At 37.8% G+C, this 22,612-nt stretch overlaps 1 long non-coding RNA gene across 1 annotated transcript in view; it reads left to right on the top strand.

Annotated features, from left to right (window-relative positions):
- Positions 1-896: 896 nt before the first annotated feature.
- The window catches only part of LOC132345483 (uncharacterized), a 32,283-nt gene continuing 10,567 nt past the window's right edge, over positions 897-22,612 (top strand). The window contains exons 1-4 of the long non-coding RNA XR_009494836.1: positions 897-1,293; positions 4,241-4,389; positions 11,036-11,122; positions 12,888-12,972. This is a non-coding gene — a long non-coding RNA (uncharacterized lncRNA). The remainder of the gene's footprint in view (positions 1,294-4,240; positions 4,390-11,035; positions 11,123-12,887; positions 12,973-22,612) is intronic.

Raw genomic sequence — 22,612 nt, forward strand, 5'->3', positions numbered from 1 at the left:
ATTCAAAAAACAAAGATCATGGCATCCGGTCCCATCACCTCATGGCAAATAGATGGAGAAACGATGGAAACAGTGAGAAACTTTATTTTCTTGGGCTCCAAAATCACTGCAGATGGTGACTGCAGCCATGAACTTAAAAGACACTCGCTCCTTGGAAGAAAAGGTATGATAAACCTAGACAGTGTATTAAAAAACCAAGACATTACTTTGCTGACAAAGGTCGGTCTAGTCAAAGCTATGGGTTTTCCAGTGGTCATGTATGGATGTGACACTTGGACTACAAAGAAAGCTGAGTGCTGAAGAATTGATGCTTTTGAACTATGGTGTTAGAGAAGACTCTTGAGAATCCTCTGGACTGCAAGGAGATCCAACCCGTCCATCCTAAAGGAAATCAGTCCTTAATATTCATTGGAGGACTGATGCTGAAGCTGAAACTCCAATACTTTGGCCACCTGATGCAAAGAACTGACTCACTGGAAAAGACCCTGATGCCGAGAAAGACTGAAGGCAGGAGAAGAAGGTGATGACAAAGGATGAGATGGTTGTATGGCACCACCAACACAATGGACATGATTTTGAACAAGCTCTGGGAGTTGGTGATGGACAGGGAAGCCTGGCATGCTGCAGTCCATGGGGTCGCAAAGAGTCGGACATTTCTGAGTGACTGTACTGAACTGAACTGATGTGAAGGTATATGAAACTTAATATGTTATTTAGTACAAATAATTTCTTATTTTATACAAGTAAAAAATCCCAAGAAATACACCACATGTTAGTCATATGTGGCAGGTCCACAACATATTTCAAAAGCATAGGAGATAATCCTACTGTATAGCACAGGGAACTCTACTTGATGCTATGTGGCAGCCTGGATGGGAGGGGAGTGTGGGGGAGAATGGATACACGTATATGTATGGATAAGTTCTTTTACTGTGTGCCTGAAACTACCACATGGTTAATCGGCTATATTCCAACGCAAAATAAAAAGTTAAAAAAAAAGAGCGTAGGAGGTAGATGGGTTCTATGTAGAACCTGAACATACTCTGGCAAAAAAAGAGTAAGATTTTGTGATGAAAGGCAATAACGAAAGGGTAGATCATGAAGTAGAGAAGGCACTGCTACAATCTGTTCAAATGTTCTAAACTGGAAGGCAATGAGTGGATCACTAGGTGTAATAATGCTCTGGAATGTCATTATCTGACAGGGCCCAGCAAACCACAATAATGATGGCATAGCGATCTTTTCTTTCCAGAAAGCTTTTGATCCAGGCCTTTGAAGAATTTGTTTTTCATGGTAATATCTCTAATTCTGTAATTAAAATATCAAGTAAGGATTTCACCAAATTAGCTTTCCAGACAGTTTTATAGAATCTCATTTGTCTTTAAGGAGTAGGGTACCTGAATAATTATTTTAATATGGTCTTAATATAATTACTGGAAAAAATAATAAGTGTGTTTTGGCTGTAGCAAACCACATTTATTAATTGGAATTGCAATACTACCACTGACATTGGAAGAGTAGGGAAAAAAATGCTATTTAGGCTAGTTCTTTTTCTTTTTCCCCCTTTAGTGTTTATCCACTTGGAGCTGAAGCAAGTATAAAGGTCAAATGGGAATCTGACAGTTACTCAGCCAGAAGATGTCAACAAATCAGGAAGTTTTAATCTAGAAAACTCTGCTCAGAAATAGATGTGAGTTATAAAGGTAAAAAATAAAGGTTAGGAAAAGCATGAAATGAATTGGACATCAAAAAACTGACATGTATGTCTATATACACTGTTTTATTCCTTGTGAAAATGTCAGGAATGTCATCATTTATTACTGGCTATGTGTTAACAACTCAGGGTAAACCATCATAGTAACAGAGATGAAAGGTATTCAACACAGACTTGAGAGGTGGGAGTAAATGGCCAAGAAAGTGGTCTTTAAAAATGGTGAGGGGAAACCAACCATGGGGGCGAAGGGTCTGAAATAGATGGATAAAAAATTCTGCATTGCAAACTACATATGGCTCAAGTCAATCTGAAATAATACTCCCTTATATTCTCTAGACTTTGTGGCACATTGAAGGCTGGGAAGGAAACAATTACCAATTTCACTTGCTGTTTTGTAATTGTTATGTTTGTTGTATGGTGTGAGTAAAAATGAGCTAGGTATGTGTCTGTTCACCCAGCCTTAAACCATAAAAGATCCATAGTAATCTTACAATTTTATAATAAATGCGTGACAACAACAATAACAACCAGTTTTTTATCTTTAACCCTAAATTAGATCTAATACAATTATTGAGCATCTTAATGAAGTCAATTTTATTAAATATTACTTTTTTTTAAACAATATCTTGGGCCATCTTCCCTGGTGGCTCAATTGGTAAAGAAACCACCTGCAATGCGGGAGACTTGGATTTAATCCCTGGGTCAGGAAGATCCCCTTGAGAAGGGAATGGCTACCCACTCCAGTATTCTTGCCTAGAGAATTTCATGGACAGAGGAGCCCTATGGGCTATAGTCCACAGGATTGCAAAGCATCAGACAGTACTGAGTGACTAACACTTTTCCTAAGTGATAATGTTACTTATTCTTCAAGTGTATGAAGTTTTGGTCTGACCTTCTTTCAGGTTTGGGTGCCAGTTAAGCAAGCAGATGAACCACAGGTTAGATCATATGAAGTGCTTACCTGGAGAGCTAGGAGAATCAAGAGCCAGACAAAATGCAAATAGAGTCAGAGAATTGAGAATAAAAACCAGGAAAACCAAATTTGTTATCATTTCCTACACTAGGAATGTAGGGAGACAGGCCTGGAAGACAGGAGTTCAAAGCTGGTGTTCTAGAATATTGTGTTTTTTGTTTTAAATTATTAGGAATATTATAGAAAATATACATATGATAAAAAACTTAAATGAGTACATAGAGATATGAAATGAAATATAAAATCTCCTAACTCACTTACTTTCAATTCTAGTCTCTAGAGATAACCATTGTTAACAGTTTCTCATGTATCCCTCCAGACTTTTCTATCCATATACTAGTAAAAACAATTTCCACTTTGAGAATTACCATTATATTTATTATGAAATTATATTAAAATATAAATGTAAGGAATATAATATCTTAAAAAAGCAGAGTCACCCTATATGTGTTATATATATATGAAAAAATATATATATATATACACACACACATACATAAAATAAAGTTCTAAAAATCAAGCAGGCAAGTAAAAGGAATTAGTAATCACTAGTAATCATCTTGTATTATGCTCAGTGACAAGTAGAAGGAACAAATCAGTTAATTAGAAGCAGATACATAGAGCATGAGGGCTTCTCAGGTGGCGCTAGTGGCTTGGCAATGCAGGAGACTAAGTTTGGTCCCTGTGTCAGGAAGATCTCCTTGCAGGAGGGCATGGCAACACACTCCGGTATTCTGGCCTGGAGAAACCCATGGACGGAGGAGCCTGGCGGGCTATAGTCCATGGGGTTGCAAAGGGTCAGACATGACTGAAGCAACTTAGCACATGCGCATGCACATAGAGAATGAATATCCTTAGAGCAAACACACATATAGCTTTTTAATTCTTTTACATAACAAGGAATTATACTATAAGCTGCTTTTGTTTTTAACTTTATTCTTTAAACTAACAATTATTTTGGAGATCTTTCCATGTGGGTCTATTTAGATTCTATTATATGGATTTGCTATAATTTACACAACCATTCCTGGGCTTCTCAGGTAGTGCTAGTGGTAAAGAACCTGCCTGCCAATGCAGGAGACATAAGAGATGTGGATTTGATCCCTGGGTCGGGAAGATCCCCTGGAGTAGGGCATGGCAACCCACCCCAGTATTCTTGCCTGCAGAATTCTATGAACAGAGGAGCCTGGCAGGCTATGGTCCATGGGGTTGCAAAGAGTCAGACATGAATAAAAAGACTCAGCACCAATACACGCACGCACAGACCCAATCCAATGCTATTGAACATGGATTGAGTTTTTAGTATTTCAAACAGTGCTGCAAGAAGTAATTTTATAATATGACTTTTTACATTTGTGGAGTAGATCTATGTGTTAAATTCCTTTTAAATGCAGTTACTGCCACAATTTTTAAATTTTAATAGGCATTAACAAATTGTCTTCTAATGAAGTTGTACAAATTTACATCCATTAAAAGCAGACGAATGTTCCTTTTCCACTCAAGATTCACTCTCACTGGATGTTTCAACTTTTTAATCTTTGCTGATATCCTAGGCTACGGTTTTTCCAGTGGTCATGTATGGATGTGAGTTGGACTGTGAAGAAGGCTGAGCCGAAGAATTGATGCTTTTGAACTGTGGTGTTGGAGAAGACTCTTGAGAGGCCCTTGGATTGCAAGGAGATCCAACCAGTCCATTCTGAAGGTGATCAGCCCTGGGATTTCTTTGGAGGGAATGATGCTAAAGCTGACACTCCAGTACTTTGGCCACCTCATGCGAAGAGTTGACTCATTGGAAAAGACTCTGATGCTGGGAGGGATTGGGGGGCAAGAGGAGAAGGGGACGACAGAGGATGAGATGGCTGGATGGCATCACTGACTCGATGGACGTGAGTCTGAGTGAACTCTGGGAGTTGGTGATGGACAGGGAGGCCTGGCGTGCTGTGATTCATGGGGTCATAAAGAGTCAGACACAACTGAGCGACTGAACTGAACTGAACTAAACTGAATATCCTAGGTGGAAAAAAAAATGGTATATCAATTTTTTAAACTCCTTTCAATTAATTACAGCTGAAATTGATAATTTTTTCATAAGATTTTTAGTTATTTTTATCCCTTTTTTCTATTAATATAAGAGATTATATCAGTCTTCTCTAAAAACCCTCCTTTCATTTTCCGTTTTATCCAAAGTAAAATTGGAAGTTCTTACCATGGCCTAGGCTTCCCAGGTGACTCAGTGGGTGTAGAACCTACTTGCAATCCAGGAGACGCTGGAGATATGGGTTTGATTCCTGGGTTGGGAAGATCCCTTGGAGAAGGGCATGGCAAACCACTCCAGTTTTCTTGCCTGGAGAATCCCATGGACGGAGGAGCCTGCCGAGCTACAGTCCCCAGGTCAAAAAGAGTTGGACACAACTGAAGTGACTGAGCATGCACCATGGCCTACAAGATTCTAAAAGATCTGCCTCCTGTCTTCCTCTCTGACCTTGTCTATCAACCCCACTCTCTCTGTCTCCCTCTGCTCCAACTGGTGGCCTTCTTGCTATTCTTCACCAAGGCCAGACGTGTTCAGCTTTCAGAATCTTTGCTCTTACTATTCACTCTGCCTGGAATTCTTTTTCCTCTAATAAAACAGGATGATTTCCTCATTTCAAGTTGCTGCTCAGATGTCATCTTTTCAGAGAGCTCTTACCCTACTACCCCACTGAAAGAAGCACCTGCCTCTCTTCATCCAACTTTATTCTCCTTTATAATTTTTCCTAATATTCTACCTGGCATTTATACATACTGGTGTTTGTCAACAGGGGCAGAGGCATTTGACAAAGTCTAGAAGCAATTTTGGTTCTCACAACTGGGGAGAAGGAGCTGCTACTGCTGGCATGTAGTGGGTAGAGGCCAGAGAGGTTATTACACATCCTACAATGTACAGGACAGTCCCTGACATAAAGAGCTATCTCGCCCAGAATGTCAATACCACAAAGGTTGAGAAACTCTGACATTTATTGGTTTCTTGTCTGTCAACCCTCTACTAGCAGAGAGGATACTTAATAACTAGAAAGGGTATGAGTTCTGGTCAGTCAGATAGGGCATCAGTCATAAGCAACTAGTCTAGCCCTACAAGGATTTACCAGCTGAGCATCAGGCCTACCTACTAGAATTAAGACTCATTAAGGAGATTATGTTTTATGCTTGCATCATTTCTTTGTTAAATAAAATATGTTAAATCTATTTATAAGTCTATGACATATATACTCTATGTCAATTTTTGTTTATGTGGTTGCTTTTTAAAAATTGATTGGCAAGTGTTTTTTGTATATTAAAGAAATCAGAATTTTACTGATATATATTACAAACAATTTTTCTCCAGTTAGTTGGTTGTATTTTATCTTATTTGAAGTATTTGTTTTGTCTTGCACGAGTCCTTAGTTTTTATCTAGTCAAATATATTAATATATTCCTTAATGATTTCTAGATTTTCAATGTTCCCATAAAAGACTCCTACTCTAAAATTATTTTTAATTAATTTTTTTAGTTTTTATGATTTTATTTTTACAATAAATATTTACATATTTGAAAATTAAAAAAAAACTTTCTAAATTGTTCTCCCAGTTGTTCCAGCATCACTTACTGAATAAGCCATTTCCCTCAATAATTTGAAAACGTTTATGTATTATGTGGCTTCCCAAGTGGTTCAGTGATAAAGCATCTGCCTGTGATGCAGGAGACGTGGGTTCGATCCCTGGCTTGGGAAGATCCCCTGGAGAAGGAAATAGCAACCCACCCCAATATTCTTGCCTGGGAAATCCCATGGATAGAGGAGCCTGGCAGGCTACAGTCCATGGGGTAGCAAAGGAGTTGGACATAATTTGGCAACTAAATAGTAAAAGCAGCATTTATTATATACTAAATACCTTTTTGTTTGGAGGTTTATTTTTAAAATCTCTTTTGTTTCACAGAATTTTACTTGGCTAATAATAACATTCCTTAATATTGAAATTTTACATAATTAATATCTGGTAGGTATATTTCCTCCACATAAATTTTCTTTTGCAGAAATTTTCTGGCTGTACTCATTTATTTTTATAGATGAACTCTACTATTATTTTTGCAAGTTCAAAAGAAAACAAGAAATCTCTTTGGGATTCTGTTTGGGATGATACTGAATTACCTTACTAATCTTTGGAGAAATTTCATGTTTGTATTAGTATTATTTTTAAGTTGGTTTTTATTCTGTATTGGGGTATAGTCGATTTACAGCGTTGTGTGAGTTTCAGGTATACAGCAAAGTGGTTCAGTTCTATACACACATATTAATATAGCCATTCTTTTTCCAGTTCTTTTCACATATAGGCTACTGCAGAATAGTGAGTAGAGTTCCCTGTGCTACACAGTAGGTCCTTCATATTTGTGTTATTGAGTGTTTCTATGCTGAATCAAAGTATAGTTGATTTTTGAATAACCTACTTTGTTGGGGTGCTGATCCTCTAAGCAGTGCAAAATCCAAGTGTAACTTATAGTCCGTCCTTTGCATCTGCAATTCCACATCCTTAGATTCCAAAAACTGCAGAGCATATAGTACAGTAGGATTTATTATTGAAAAAAAAATCAGTGTATAAGTGGATCTGGGTAGTCTGAACTCTTGTTGTTCAAGAGCCAACTGTACATTTATGTATATTTTTTATATCCCACAATTTTTCTTAAGTAGACCTTGTATTTTATTTTAAAAACCTGATTTTATAAGATGGGATACTTTCTTTCATTTTATTTCCTAACTTATTTTTGTCCAAAGGTTTGTTTTCTCATTAGGTGCCAGCCACATAAGAAGTGCAAGTGTGAATCTGGTTTGAACAGAAATAAGACAAACAACTTCAAGTTCTGGGCTATACCTGGTTTTGTTTTTGTCTCGGTCTTCTCCTACTTGCCCCCATCCATTCTAAAACTGAGAATGGCCATTTTATTATTCAATCAGTCTCAGCATCTTTCTCAGAAAGTCAGCTACCTATTGTTCACTCAAGCACTCTGAGATTTGTAAAACAGGCTATTATACACCTAAATATTGTTTTCTTTGTTTTTAAATTGTTCCTAATATTTTGAGTTATGTGGATATTTAAAAATAAATTTATCAATTACATTTTTATTCAGTTGCATTTTCCACTGAAAAATAAATCTGTGATCTAAAGTTTTGCAATCTATCCAGAGACACAGGAGTAGAGGGAGGCTGTCAAAACTCTAGAAGTAAACAGAGCTCGTTCCCAGGTGGGTCAGTGGTAAAGAACCTGTCTGCCAACATAGGAGATGCAAGAGACACGGGTTTAATCCCTGGGTCAAGAAGATTCCCTGGAGTAGGAAATGGCAACCCACTCCAGTATTCTTGCCTGGAAAATTATGTGGACAGAGGAGCCTAGTGAGCTATAGTCCATGGGGTCACAGAGTCAGACATGACTGAACGAAAGCATGAAACTCACAGCTTAATTCGCCAGCTTGGCATACTTCATTCTCATATTTGCAGGAACACCAATGTCCACCTCCTGTGGCCCCCCTGTAAGAAACTGTCCACTATGGTCAATTCAACTTCTAAAAAGATGTGAGGAGAGAGAATCAAAAGTGTTTTGAGGCCTTTGAACCACAGGTATTTTGCTGTCATACTTGGTGTCTCTATTGAGCATCTGTTCTGCACAATCTGAGGAATATGAATCTGTTGTCACAGTGATGTCCTTTCTTGCCCAGAGCTCTTCAGTCCTGTACAGTTATGCCATAGCTAGGCTTCGGGTTTATACTTACACATAACCAGCAACTGATCTCCAAAGGTGATAACATGCTAGGGTGTTACTGGAAGCTCCTGAAGTACCTATTTCTCACATGTGCCATGACCAAAGCTGCTTCCCTTGGGTATTGAAGTTCTTGGGTTGACTGGATCTTAAGCACAAATCACTGAGGGAGAATTCTACTTTGAAGCCCTTGCTGCTCTTATCCAGTGAAAAATCTTGGACTGAACCACCTCAATCTGTCAGAAAACTACTAATCTCAAAAAGGAAGTTATTAAAAATCTGGTTCATTTTTTTCCCCCCAAGCAGCTTTTTCACTACTATGCAAAATTTCCCAAGCCTTACTCTGGAGACAGGCTCTCTGCTTCATGAAGTTGTGATGAAAAAACATCAGGTTGTGAGACTTACTCTCAAGAGAACAGGTGCCTGAACATCTTACATAACTAAGAGCAAAACAAAGGTCTCCAAGGAGACTTGCCTCAGGTACTTAAACTCAGAAATGCTGCCAGCTTGTCACTCAGTGTTCTGAATTCAGCCCACCTGAAACCCTGTTACACATGAGGCTATCAGAAAACCAAAGCATGTTAGGAGGACGTATGAGTTTGGGGAAAGAGAAATTGGAAAATTTGAGGAGAATTGCCTAAAATTTTTCTTGGTGCTTTCAGTCTGTCTTTAGGGTGTGTGGGTGAATTCGCCAGGTGTAAAAGACTGGAGACAGAAGGGACACTATATAAATATAATAAGTTTAGTATGCAAGTTGTTAAAACGTCCACATAAGCTCTGTTATGATTAGAATAAAAATGTCACCTCTTTTCAACATTAACAGAATTATATTCTACCCCCACTCATTGCTTTAGGCATCTCATTTACCAACACATTTGGACATCAGATAGGCATAAATTAAATTATATAATTTATAGTGCATAAAAATCACAGAAATGCTTATTGATTTGTAAATTAGGATAATATATTTTAGCTGGTGCAGTCTTTTATCAATAAATCTTAATTGAATTTTCAAGTTAGAGCCTGCAGGGAAAATGTGCTCTAGTTTTGTTTTTCTGATTTCCAGAAACACTGAGTCCAACATTGTGAATGTTCCCTGACTAAATGTAACTGGATCGTTTTGCCACAAAGATGAATCAATTCTCTTAATTTGTTCAAATGAAAATCATTCATATATTCTAGGTCTAAAGTTTTCAACTACTTTGTAAAAGTAATTAGTTTTTCTTGTAAACTACATTTCAATCAGTTGAATATTATAAAATATTAATCTTCTTTTAAACGAATTCTCAAATATCAGCACTATTTTCTGTGCAAACATATTAAACCTTTACCTCTGGGATAAACAAAAAGATGATATATTAAAAAGACAATTCTACTTAGGGAATTTTACCAATTTTTTTTTTTTTTTTTGAAAATGAAAATTGTATGCCAGAATCATCAGTGGCACAGAAAGCTAGGGGAATGATCTCAACTTTTAAAGAATAAAATTCAGTATATTAACACTTTGGATAGAAGAAAATGAAAGTAGAGGAATCACTCTGGAATTTTAGTTTTGAATGCCTCTTTCTATCTGAAATGTTCAAAGTCAAAACATACCATTTTCCTTCCATCAGTATGGTCTGTCTTCATTGTGTTCCCTCAAAAGCCAACCCTGAAACAAGGGACTTGGGTACAGATGATGTGCTAGGGGAATGATCCGCAGGCAAATCAAGGCAGCCAACTTGTGTGACAACATTAATATTGTTTCATCACCACACTAACTCTCTGAGGTAGATAAGTCAGTCATCACCCTCAATTTCAAGCACTTGAAGCTAACTCTCTTTAGCTGATTAAGCAGGAAAAGGAGTTTATTAAAAGGATATTGGCTGCCTCACAGAACTGCTGGAAGGCCCAGAGAACTAAACTTGAAGTTAGGTGCCTGGGAACAGATTCTGATCATCACACAGCACAGCCGTCCCAAGAGGAAACTGCTGCTCCTGTTGCTGTCTTACACAGCATTAGGGAAGGTGCTATCAACTCCTAGCTCCCCACCTAGGCCACTTTGGTGCCAGGAAGTAGACCTTGAAAACCACGGAGAAACTGCATGTCCTGGGAATGCTACCATCGAAAGGAGTGGCACAGCACCCACAGCCGGATCTAAGCCCTGCAAGACTTATTTAGGACTTCTGACCTCTAGAACTTTATAAGAATAAATTTGTGTTATTTGAAGCCATTAAAGGTGGTGATTTATTAAAGCAGTGACGAAAACCCCAATACACCTCTTTTATCAGAGAGATAAGAGAGATGAGAGAAATACAGAAAGAGACACAGAGAGATCGATGAAGATGAAAACACTGATGATTCTGATGGTGTTTCTGAAACCCTTGATTTATCTGTCTAAGCCAGCACCATTCCTGTACACTGCAGTTACTAGGTGGGGGGATCATTTATTTTGAATACCAAATAATTTGTATTGTATTTCTACCATCTACAACTGAAAGTCTTAAAGATACAAGATAGCAATCTTATTTTCAAATTTCTAACTTGTAAAGTGTAAGGAAAATGAGAGTGCAGAACCAAGTTTCTTTGTTGTCATCCACACAGGTGAAGTGAATTTCTTGAAAGAAGAATGCTTTCTGAATATATTAATGTACATTAACCAAGCACACTCAGATGGAGACAGTATTACAGGTAAAAAATGTTCAAAAAATCTCTGAAGACAAAAGAAAGTAAAGTCACTGCTTTGGTTAGTCACTGTTGAGTGTAAACTTAATTATTATATTGGGATAAAATAGCAAGCATTTAGCTTTTGAATCACTGAAGTTCATTGGTTTCAAAAGTGAAGTTGTCATCTTGGCCAAACACAAATTTTGTGCTTGATTTAGGAGAATCAATTTCCCAGAAATATTCTGATCATGCAGAATTTAAAAAGGAACAATACCTAGATCTTCCAGCAGTATGGTTAAATGTAGCCTAACATCTGATAAACAGCGTGAGAAGTGCTGTGCAGTCGCTTCAGTCGTGTCTGACTCTTTGGAATGCTATGGACTGTAGCCCACCAGGTTCCTCTGTCCATGGAATTCTCTGGGCAAGAATACTGGAGTGAGTTGCCATTTCCTTCACCAGCAGATCCTGCCAACCCAGGGTTTGAACCTGCATCTGATTCGTCTCCTGCATTGGCAGGCAGGTTCTTTACCACTAGTGCCACCTTGAAGCATACACTTTTACATTTTAGATAATATAACTTTCCTCTCATCAGTTATGTAGGACTTCGCTGGTGGCTTAGACGGTAAAGCATCTGTCTACAAGGCGGGAGACTTGGGTTTGATCCCTGCGTCAGGAAGATTCCCTGGAGAAGGAAATGGCAACCCACTCCAGTACTCTTGCCTAGAAAATCCCATGGACAGAGGAGTCTGGTGTCCATGGAGTCGCAAAGAGTCAGACACGACTGAGCGACTTCACTTTCACTTTCTTTCATCAGTTATGTAGGCAAATGCAGTTCAATCAAGGATCATAGCCACTCATACTTCAACAAAAAGTTGGTCAGTTTATGTGGGAAGTTCATCTTTATTTTTATTTTAGGAGAGACATATGGAAAAAGGAAATATTCAAAGTTGAATCAGTTTTGGTTATCAGAGGGGTAAAAAATGTTGCAACTAAATTTCCCCTGGCATTTAGACATAGGTAAAAGGAGTTTTAAGCTTGAATTTAACAGAGGTTTTAATATCATACCAATTTTACCTTCATATAATTTAGTCTTTAGAAGTTATATACCTTTTCATATTTATGTGTAGTTTATTATATGCATGACACTGTGCAAAACACTTGACTTACATCATTCCGTTTCATTGTCACAGCAACCCAGTGGAATAGGGACTGCTATTATTTTCATTTTCCCAATAAGAAAACTGAGGCTTGGAGAGATTAAGCATCTTTCCCAAGGTCATACAACTTATAAGTGGGAAAAGCAGGATAAAATATTGACAGATTCTACAAACTGTAGTATAGTTCAGAGCTTACTTTCTAAACCGGTAATACCATATCAATTTCAGCTTGAACTTTTATATGCTACCTTTGTTTCATTTATATCTTTCTGGTGTTTATGCTATGTTCTGGAAACATAAATCTTTATGGAAATACCTAACAGTTTCCCTATGGATCTACTAACATGCTAGTTTTGTTAATTTAGAACTATAGGAGCAAAGATTATAAACTAGCATTTGGAAGAAATAATTTGTCATACAATGATTAAAAAAAAGGATTGACAGTTTTCTAAGACTATTGAAATATTTTTGTATATAATTGAGACTAAACAGATATTTATTATATCATCTTAAATATATAAGTTTTCCAGAGTTATTTATTAAGCTTGTTCATATATTCTAAATATAAAACTCTACCTTCATGATTGCATCTCACCTTATAATTTTTTTTGTCCTTTGGCCACACCACACAGAATATGGGATATTAGTTCCCCGACGAGGGATCGAACACACACCCCTTGCAAAGGAAGCGCAGATCCTTAACCACTGGACCCCAGGGTAAATTCTGACCTCATAATTTTAAGCATCACTTATATTCAGACAACTTGCAGATTTGTATCAATATCAGTAGGCCAAACCACTTACCCTTCATCCAGTTGCTTACTGGTTTTCTTTGTTTAGCAGAGCAGCAAATACCTTAATATTATCAAAGCAGGATTTATTATCTCTTCCTCTTGCACACATCCCTTTCCATCATAACCTCTCAATTTCTTTTTATCGTGTCAGCCCTGTTCAGTCAGTGGTACCACTATCCATCATCTATTGATTCTTTTCTTGGTTTTGAAGCATCAGAGAGTTAGGTGTCTAGGAACTAGAACCCATGAATCAAGACCTTGGGGAGAAGGTGCATAAATTGAGATGATCCCAACAGGCTGTGCTGCTTATCCCCCCACTCCCTGCCCCAGATACATGCTCACTGTGCATGGTATAGAATGAGACATCTAACAGAAATCGCTGGCCAAGAGAGTGATAAACTGAGCAGGAATTTCATCAGTTTTACAGTGCTGGAGAGACAAAATTTGGAGTTCAAGGACCATTAAAGAAAAGAGGCTATGGTAAACCCTCCAGACTTTCAGTTGAGACTCAGGAAAGGAAACACCCTGGAAATAGTACAAACTAAAAATATAGAGCTATCACAAAGGCAGAAATTCAGCTTAGGATCCATACAACCCAGGAGGACATTTAAGGTGATATATCCCTGGTGGCTCAGAGGGTAAAGCGTCTGTCTACAATGCAGGAGACCTGGGTTCGATCCCTGGGTTGGGAAGATTCCCTGGAGAAGGAAATAGCAACCCACTCCAGTACTCTTGCCTGGAAAATCTCATGGACAAAGGAGCTTGGTGCAGGCTACTGTCCATGGGATCGCAAAGAGTCGGGCACAGCTGAGCGACATCACTGTCCCTATTCTAACTGCTGACGGGGGAAAAAAAAGCGTAAATCTTTTTTGGAGAAAGAGATAGAAAGCATTATCCAGAGCTTCAAGTTAGTACTCCAAATTTTCACACACAACATAGGTATACCGGGACATGACAATAACCTAAGAGAGGGAGGGAAGAAAAAAAAAAAAAGACAAAAGAAACAAACACATAGAGATCCATATATTGTATTTATTACATATGAACTTTAAAATAACTAAATCAAAACATTTAAGAAAAGTGTGAAAAGGTAAGGGATTTCAACTGAAACTATTTTAAAAATTCTTTAAAATTCTAGAACTAAAAATGATAGCAAGTCAAGAACTTAGCTAATGAACTCAGTGGTAGATTAGACATGACTGAAGACAGGGTTGATGAAACATAAGAAAGATCAGAAAACATTGCAGAAAAGAGCAGAAGAATTCTGGAGCTAATATATACATAATCTGAGTCCTAGAAAGGAGAGAACACAGAAATATTGGAATACATGAAGAACTAAATTTTTAAAAAATTATGAAAGATATAGTCACATAATCTAGAAGGGTTATAAACTTCAAGCAGGATAATTAAAAAAAACCCATCTAGACACATTATTAGTCAAGCTGCTGAAAGGGAAATATAAAGAGAGAATCTTGGAGACTTCACTAGTGATCCAGTGATTAGGACTCTGCTTCCACTACAGGGATGCAGGTTCTATCCCTGATCAGAGAACTAAGATCCCACATGCCATGTAGTATGGCCAAATAAATAAATAAATACATAGAAAATTTTGGAAGTACCCAGTAGAAAAACAATAAGACTTCCCAACATAAGTGATGAAAATAACAAAAAATAGGACAGTTTCTGTAAGCAAATGAAAACAAGTATCTTAGAATTCCCAACAGGTAAAAATATCCTTCAAAAATTAAAGTAATTTAAGATGGATCATAGAACTAAGTGTAAAAGTTAAATGATAAAACTTCTAGACTAAATAATTAAAAAAAAAACTATTTTAATGGTCTTCTGGTAAGCAATTATTTCCTAAACAAAACATACTAGACACAAAAAAGAAGATTGGAAAATTGGACTTCATTGAAATAAAGAACTTATGTACATCAAAAGACACCATTAAAGAGTGAAAAGGGAAGCCAGAAGAACAGAAGAATATAAGCATAAGACATAGCCACCCAAAGACTGCTATCTAACAGAAAGGCTGTATACTACAGGGTTAGTAAGGATGTGAAGAAATTAAGTATCAAGGTTTGTGTATAGGACAGCCATTTTGGAAATCTGTTTGGTGGTATGTGTTAAATGGTCAGCTTAAAGCTCAACATTCAGAAAACGAAGATCATGGCATCCGGTCCCATCACTTCATGGGAAATAGATGGGGAAACAGTGGAAACAGTGTCAGACTTTATTTTTCTGGGCTCCAAAATCACTACAGATGGTGACTGCAGCCATGAAATTAAAAGACGCTTACTCCTTGGAAGGAAAGTTATGACCAACCTAGATAGCATATTCAAAAGCAGAGACATTACTTTGCCAACAAAGGTCCGTCTAGTCAAGGCTATGGTTTTTCCTGTGGTCATGTATGGATGTGAGAGTTGGATTGTGAAGAAGGCTGAGCGCTGAAGAATTGATGCTTTTGAACTGTGGTGTTGGAGAAGACTCTTGAGAGTCCCTTGGTCTGTAAGGAGATCCAACCAGTCCATTCTGAAGGAGATCAGCCCTGGGATTTCTTTGGAAGGAATGATGCTAAAGCTGAAACTCCAGTACTTTGGCCACCTCATGCGAAGAGTTGACTCATTGGAAAAGACTCTGATGCTGGGAGGGATTGGGGGCAGGAGAAGGGGATGACAGAGGATGAGATGGCTGGATGGCATCACTGACTCAATGGACATGAGTCTGAGTGAACTCCGGGGTTGGTGATGGACAGGGAGGCCTGGCATGCTGTGATTCATGGGGTCGCAAAGAGTCGGACATGACTGAGTGACTGATCTGATCTGATCTGATTAAATGATCAGCAATTTCATTCCTAGTATAATGAGTGCCTATGTTCACCTAGTAAATGTACAAGAATAGTCAAAGTAGCCTTACTCATAATCTTAGTTTTCTAAAACAATCGAAATCTTCATTAATATAATGGATAAACCATCTATGGTATATTTATACAATGGAATACTATTCAGAAAACTGCTACATGCCACAAAATGAATGAATCTCATAGACACAATGTTGTGCAAAAGAAAGCAGGCACACAACAGTACGTATTGCATTATAAGTCCATTTATATGAAAATTGAAAGCAGACAAGATTAATTTGTGGTTATAAAGGTCAGGATAGTATTAGCTTTGGGGAAATATTGGTTAGGAGGGCATAATGGAGCCTCCTAGCCTGCTGGCAATTCTTCTAGAGTGCTTGATCTAGGCTGTGGCCACATGAGTGTTTACATATGTAAAGATTCATTTATCTGTAATAAATGATATTTTCAGAAAAAGAAAACTATTGAGAGACTTAATCAGTAGTAGGTGTGCATTCAAAGAAATAAAAAGGCAGAGCTTCAATTAGAAAGAAATGAGCCTCGATAGAAGCAAGCAATGCAGGCAGAAGTAAATAGCACAGAAAGGGTCAAATGTGGGTTAACATTATAACCATTATTGTATAACAGTATAACATGTATAATAGTAAAACATTATTGTATAAAACAATAATAGTAATGTCAAAGGACATTTGTAATCTCTAGAACTAAAATACCTGACAGCAGTAGCACAAGAGAAGAGAAGGAACAGAGTGAAGTGCTCCAGAATCCTTGCGTTGTCTGGTACTTTGTAAAAATCCAGGTTTATCCATGACTTGAATAAACGAAGGATGTATGTCATAATCTCAAGAGAAGTGATGCCCAATTGAAATACAATGCAAGCTACAAATGAGCATCACATAAGTGAATCTTCAATTTCTAGCGGCTATATTAAAACAAGTAAAAATAAATGTGAAATTAATTTTAATAATATATTTCTAATCTAGTGCATCTACAATTTAATTATTGATGTAATATTAATAATAATTTAATTATTTATATTTAATTTAATTATTAATAATAAAATCTATAATAAAATTATTAATGAGGATCCTTAAAATAATATTAAGTCTTCAAAATCTGGTGTCTTACTTTTTATTCCACATCTCAATATAGACTAGTCACATTTCAAGTTCTCACATGTGGCTACTAACTAATATATTGGACAGCCCAACTCTAGAGCAGTGATTCTCAAGAAGAGAGATCATGCCCCCTGGGGGATATGTGACAGTGTCTAAAGACATTTTTGATTGTCATGATTGTAGGAGCATGGGTGGTACTATTGTTATCTAGAGGGTGGAGACCATGGATGATAAAAAAAAAATCTTATACACAAACAGCCCCCTCCTATCCCATAAAGAATTCTTCAGTCCAAAATGTCAGTCACAACATGGCCAAGAAACCCTGCTCCAGAGTAACCGCTAAAATAAAATTTAAAAATTATACAACTAGTAAGATAATGGTGGGAAGGAGGAGAATTAACAGTAAAAATTACGTAACTAATTCAAGAGTAAAGAATGGAAAGAAAAAAGGAATATAGAACAGAAAGGACAAATAGCAAACAGTTATCGCAGTAAATTTACACTAAATAAATAAATGGATTAACATTCTAATTAAAGATTAAGATTGTCAAATCAGGTAAAAGTCCCTACCTATATGTTGCAACTTTTTTTTTTAACATATTAGTATGCAGAAATGTTCAAAGTACAAACTTTGGGTTTGTATAGTTACAAACTATGATTACAAAGTCCATACCTGCAGACTCTAACCAAAATAAAACTGGTATGGCTATGCTAAGATCAAAATAGATTTTAATGCAAGATGTATTACTAGAAGCATAGAAAGATATTTCATAATGAATGATACAAGAGTCCTCCATCAAAGTGATGGAAGTGATTGATTTAAAATGTCAGATGACCACATTACTTCACTGATATAAATCTTTTGGTGTCTCCCCACTGACCTTGAATAAAGCTCAGACTACAATTATAGTAGATAAGATCCTTTGTGAATCACCTGCTTTACCTCTCGTGACATTTCTTTCCACAAAGAATTTCAGTTTCCACAAAATTCATGTTCAGCCATGTTGAAGAGCATGCAATTTACTCAAAATCATCCTATTGTTTTATGCTGCCTGTGTTTTTGCTCATATTAGTCCTTTTCCCTGTAATGCTTTTCTTCATGGAAATCACCTGGAAAAGTTCTATTTATTTTTCAAAGCTGTCTTCTGTTATATCCTCGCTAAATCTTTTCTTACTGATCTCTGCATATAATCCTTCCCTCCTCTATGTACCTCTGTACCTCATGAACATATAAAAAAATAATTTCTTGTACGATTCAGCCTTTTCCTGGTAGACAGCAGGAAGATGTTAGGCACTCAATTTTTTTTTTTTAAAAGCTAAAGTATTTGCCAAAGCAAAAATTTAGCTATGACTATAAAGAAGGTTCCATAGCTCATCAGGCACTCTATCTATCAGATCTAGGCCCTTAAATCTATTTCTCACTTCCACTGTATAATCATAAGGGATTTGATTTCGGTCATACCTGAATGGTCTAGTGGTTTTCCCTACTTTCTTCAATTTAAGTCTGAATTTGGCAATAAGGAGTTCATGGTCTGAGCCACAATCAGCTCCTGGTCTTGTTTTGCTGACTGTATAGAGCTTCTCCATCTTTGGCTGCAAAGAATATAATCAATCTGATTTCGGTGTTGACCATCTGGTGATGTCCATGTATAGAGTCTTCTCTTGTGTTGTTGGAAGAGGGTGTTTGTTATGACCAGTGCATTTTCTTGGCAAAACTCTATTAGTCTTTGCCCTGCTTCATTCTGTATTCCAAGGCCACATTTGCCTGTTACTCCAGGTGTTTCTTGACTTCCTACTTTTGCATTCCAGTCCCCTATAACGAAAAGGACATCGTTTTTGGGTGTTAGTTCTAAAAGGTCTTGTAGGTCTTCATAGAACCGTTCAACTTCAGCTTCTTCAGCGTTACTGGTTGGGGAATAGACTTGGATTACTGTGATATTGAATGGTTTGCCTTGGAAATGAACAGAGATCATTCTGTCGTTTTTGAGATTGCATCCAAATACTGAATTTTGGACTCTTTTGTTGACCATGATGGCTACTCCATTTCTTCTGAGGGATTCCTGCCCGCAGTAGTAGATATAATGGTCATCTGAGTTAAATTCACCCATTCCAGTCCATTTCAGTTCGCTGATTCCTAGAATGTCGACATTCACTTTTGCCATCTCTTGTTTGACCACTTCCAATTTGCCTTGATTTATGGACCTGACATTCCAGGTTCCTATGCAATATTGCTCTTTACAGCATCGGACCTTGCTTCTATCACCAGTCACATCCACAGCTGGGTATTCTTTTTGCTTTGGCTCCATCCCTTCATTCTTTCTGGAGTTATTTTTCCACTGATCTCCAGTAGCATATTGGGCACCTACTGACCTGGGGAATTTCTCTTTCAGTATCCTATCATTTTGCCTTTTCATACTGTTTATGGGGTTCTCAAGGCAAGAATACTGAAGTGGTTTGCCATTCCCTTCTTCAGTGGACCTCATTCTGTCAGACCACATTCTGATGAGCTATGGAATGAGGTTCGTGACATTGTACAGGAGACAGGGATCAAGACCATCCCTATGGAAAAGAAATGCAAAAAAGCAAAATGGCTGTCTGGGGAAGCCTTACAAATAGCTGTGAAAAGAAAAGAAGTGAAAAGCAAAGGAGAAAAGGAAAGATATAAACATCTGAATGCAGAGTTCCAAAGAATAGCAAGAAGAGATAAGAAAGCCTTCTTCAGCAATCAATGCAAAAAAACAGAGGAAAACAACAGAATGGGAAAGACTAGGGATCTCTTCAAGAAAATCAGAGATACCAAAGGAACATTTCATGCAAAGATGGGCTCGATAAAGGACAGAAATGGTATGGACCTAACAGAGGCAGAAGATATTAAGAAGAGATGGCAAGAATACACAGAAGAACTGTACAAAAAAGATTTTCACGACCCAGATAATCACTATGGTATGATCACTTACCTAGAGCCAGACATCCTGGAATGTGAAGTCAAGTGGGCCTTAGAAAGCATCACTATGAACAAAGCTAGTGGAGGTGATAGAATTCCAGTTGAGCTATTCCAAATCCTGAAAGATGATGCTGTGAAAGTGCAATCAATTCCAATATGCCAGAAAATTTGGAAAACTCAGCAGTGGCCACAGGACTGGAAAAGGTCAGTTTTCATTCCAATCCCAAAGAAAGGCAATGCCAAAGAATGCTCAAACTACTGCACTCATCTCACACGCTAGTAAAGTAATGCTTAAAATTCTCCAAGCCAGGCTTCAGCAATATGTGAACCGTGAACTTCCTGATGTTCAAGCTGGTTTTAGAAAAGGCAGAGGAACCAGAGATCAAATTGCCAACATCTGCTGGATCATGGAAAAAGCAAGAGAGTTCCAGAAAAGCATCTATTTCTGCTTTATTGACTATGCCAAAGCCTTTGACTGTGTGGATCACAATAAACTGCGGAAAATTCTTCAAGAGATGGGAATACCAGACCACCTGATCTGCCTCTTGAGAAATCTGTATGCAGGTCAGGAAGCAAGAGTTAGAACTGGACATGGAACAACAGACTGGTTCCAAATAGGAAAAGGAGTACGTCAAGGCTGTATATTGTCACCCTGCTTATTTAACTTATATGCAGAGTACATCATGAGAAACGCTGGACTGGAAGAAACACAAGCTAGAATCAAGATTGCCGGGAGAAATATCAATAACCTCAGATATGCAGATGACACCACCCTTATGGCAGAAAGTGAAGAGGAACTCAAAAGCCTCCTGATGAAGGTGAAAGTGGAGAGTGAAAAAGTTGGCTTAAAGCTCAACATTCAGAAAACGAAGATCATGGCATCCGGTCCCATCACTTCATGGGAAATAGATGGGGAAACAGTGGAAACAGTGTCAGACTTTATTTTGGGAGGCTCCAAAATCACTGCAGATGGTGATTGCAGCCATGAAATTAAAAGATGCTTACTCCTTGGAAGGAAAGTTATGACCAACCTAGATAGCATATTCAAAGCAGAGACATTACTTTGCCAACAAAGGTCCGTCTAGTCAAGGCTATGGTTCTTCCTGTGGTCATGTATGGATGTGAAAGTTGGACTGTGAAGAAGGCTGAGCGCCGAAGAATTGATGCTTTTGAACTGTGGTGTTGGAGAAGACTCTTTAGAGTCCCTTGGACTGCAAGGAGATCCAACCAGTCCATCCTAAAGGAGATCTGTCCTGGGATTTCTTTGGAAGGAATGATGCTAAAGCTGAAACTCCAGTACTTTGGCCACCTCATGTAAAGAGTTGACTCATTGGAAAAGACTCTGATGCTGGGAGGGATTGGGGGCAGGAGGAGAAGGGGATGACAGAGGATGAGATGGCTGGATGGCATCACTGACTCGATGGATGTGGGTCTGAGTGAACTCTGGGAGTTGGTGATGGACAGGGAGGCCTGGAGTGCTGGGATTCACGGGGTCGCAAAGAGTCGGACACGACTGAGCGACCGATCTGATAAAGAAGGTTGAGTGCCGAAGAATTGATTCTTTCCAACTGTGGTGCTGGAGTATACTCTTGAGAGTCCCTTGGGCTGCAAGGAGATCAAATCAGTCAATCTTAAAGGTAATCAACCCTGAAAATTCATTGGAAAGATTGATGCTGAAGCTGCCGTTCCAATAGTTTGGCCACCTGATGCAAAGAGCTGACTCATTGGAAAAGACCCTGAAGCTGGGAAAGATTGAAGGTGGGAAGAAAAAGGGATGGCAGAGGACAAGATGGTTGGATGGCATCACCAACTCAATGGACATGAGCTTAAGCAAACTCTGGGAAATGGTGAAGGACAGGGAAGCCTGGCATGCTGCAGTCCATGGGGTTGCAAGGAGTTGGACATGACTGAGTGACTGAACAACAACAGTGAGAGTCAGATACTTTTTAAAGGTACCTATTTGACTTTCTAATTCTGATGTTCAAACCTGAGATTCAGCCTTTGTAGTAACTCAGGTTTTTGGAGTCTAATTTCATGTTAGGCACTTACTTTTACTGAACTTAATCTATTTGTGTTGGTAACTGCAATAGCCTTAGAGAGATACTTGCTAGAACATTGTCTAAAATTTTTACCAATGTATTTTTCCAGTTAATATAGTCCTTTTAGATTTAAATGGCAACCCACTCCAGTATTCTTGCCTAGAGACTTCCATTGACCGAGAAGTCTGGTAGGCTACAGTCCATGGGGTCACAAAGACTCGGACACGACTGAGCGACTTCACTCACTCACTCAGTCTTTTAGATTCAGCTCAAATAACTTGTAAATTGTTTATATAATGACTTCAATTAGTATCTTTTAAACTAAAGTCTCATTATTCTGTTCTCATTTTATTAATTTTATACTTATGAATGGAGTCATGTCAGTATAATACCTGCAAAAGAATGTCTATTTATACTGCTCTTTTGTAATAGATTGCTTCTTTTTCATACCTTGATTCTTGTACAGTAGTTTTCTAGACTGACCTAGTCCAATTGTAATTAGTAAATGAATTAACTTGAAAAACTTTCATCTTAGGTATTTATAAAAAGCATGAATCCACATTCTGCTGAGAATTTAGAGTAGAATTTTCAGAAGTTATTCA

The sequence above is a fragment of the Bos taurus genome, chromosome 6, assembly GCF_002263795.3.
Source record: "Bos taurus isolate L1 Dominette 01449 registration number 42190680 breed Hereford chromosome 6, ARS-UCD2.0, whole genome shotgun sequence".
Taxonomy (NCBI): domain Eukaryota; kingdom Metazoa; phylum Chordata; class Mammalia; order Artiodactyla; family Bovidae; genus Bos; species Bos taurus.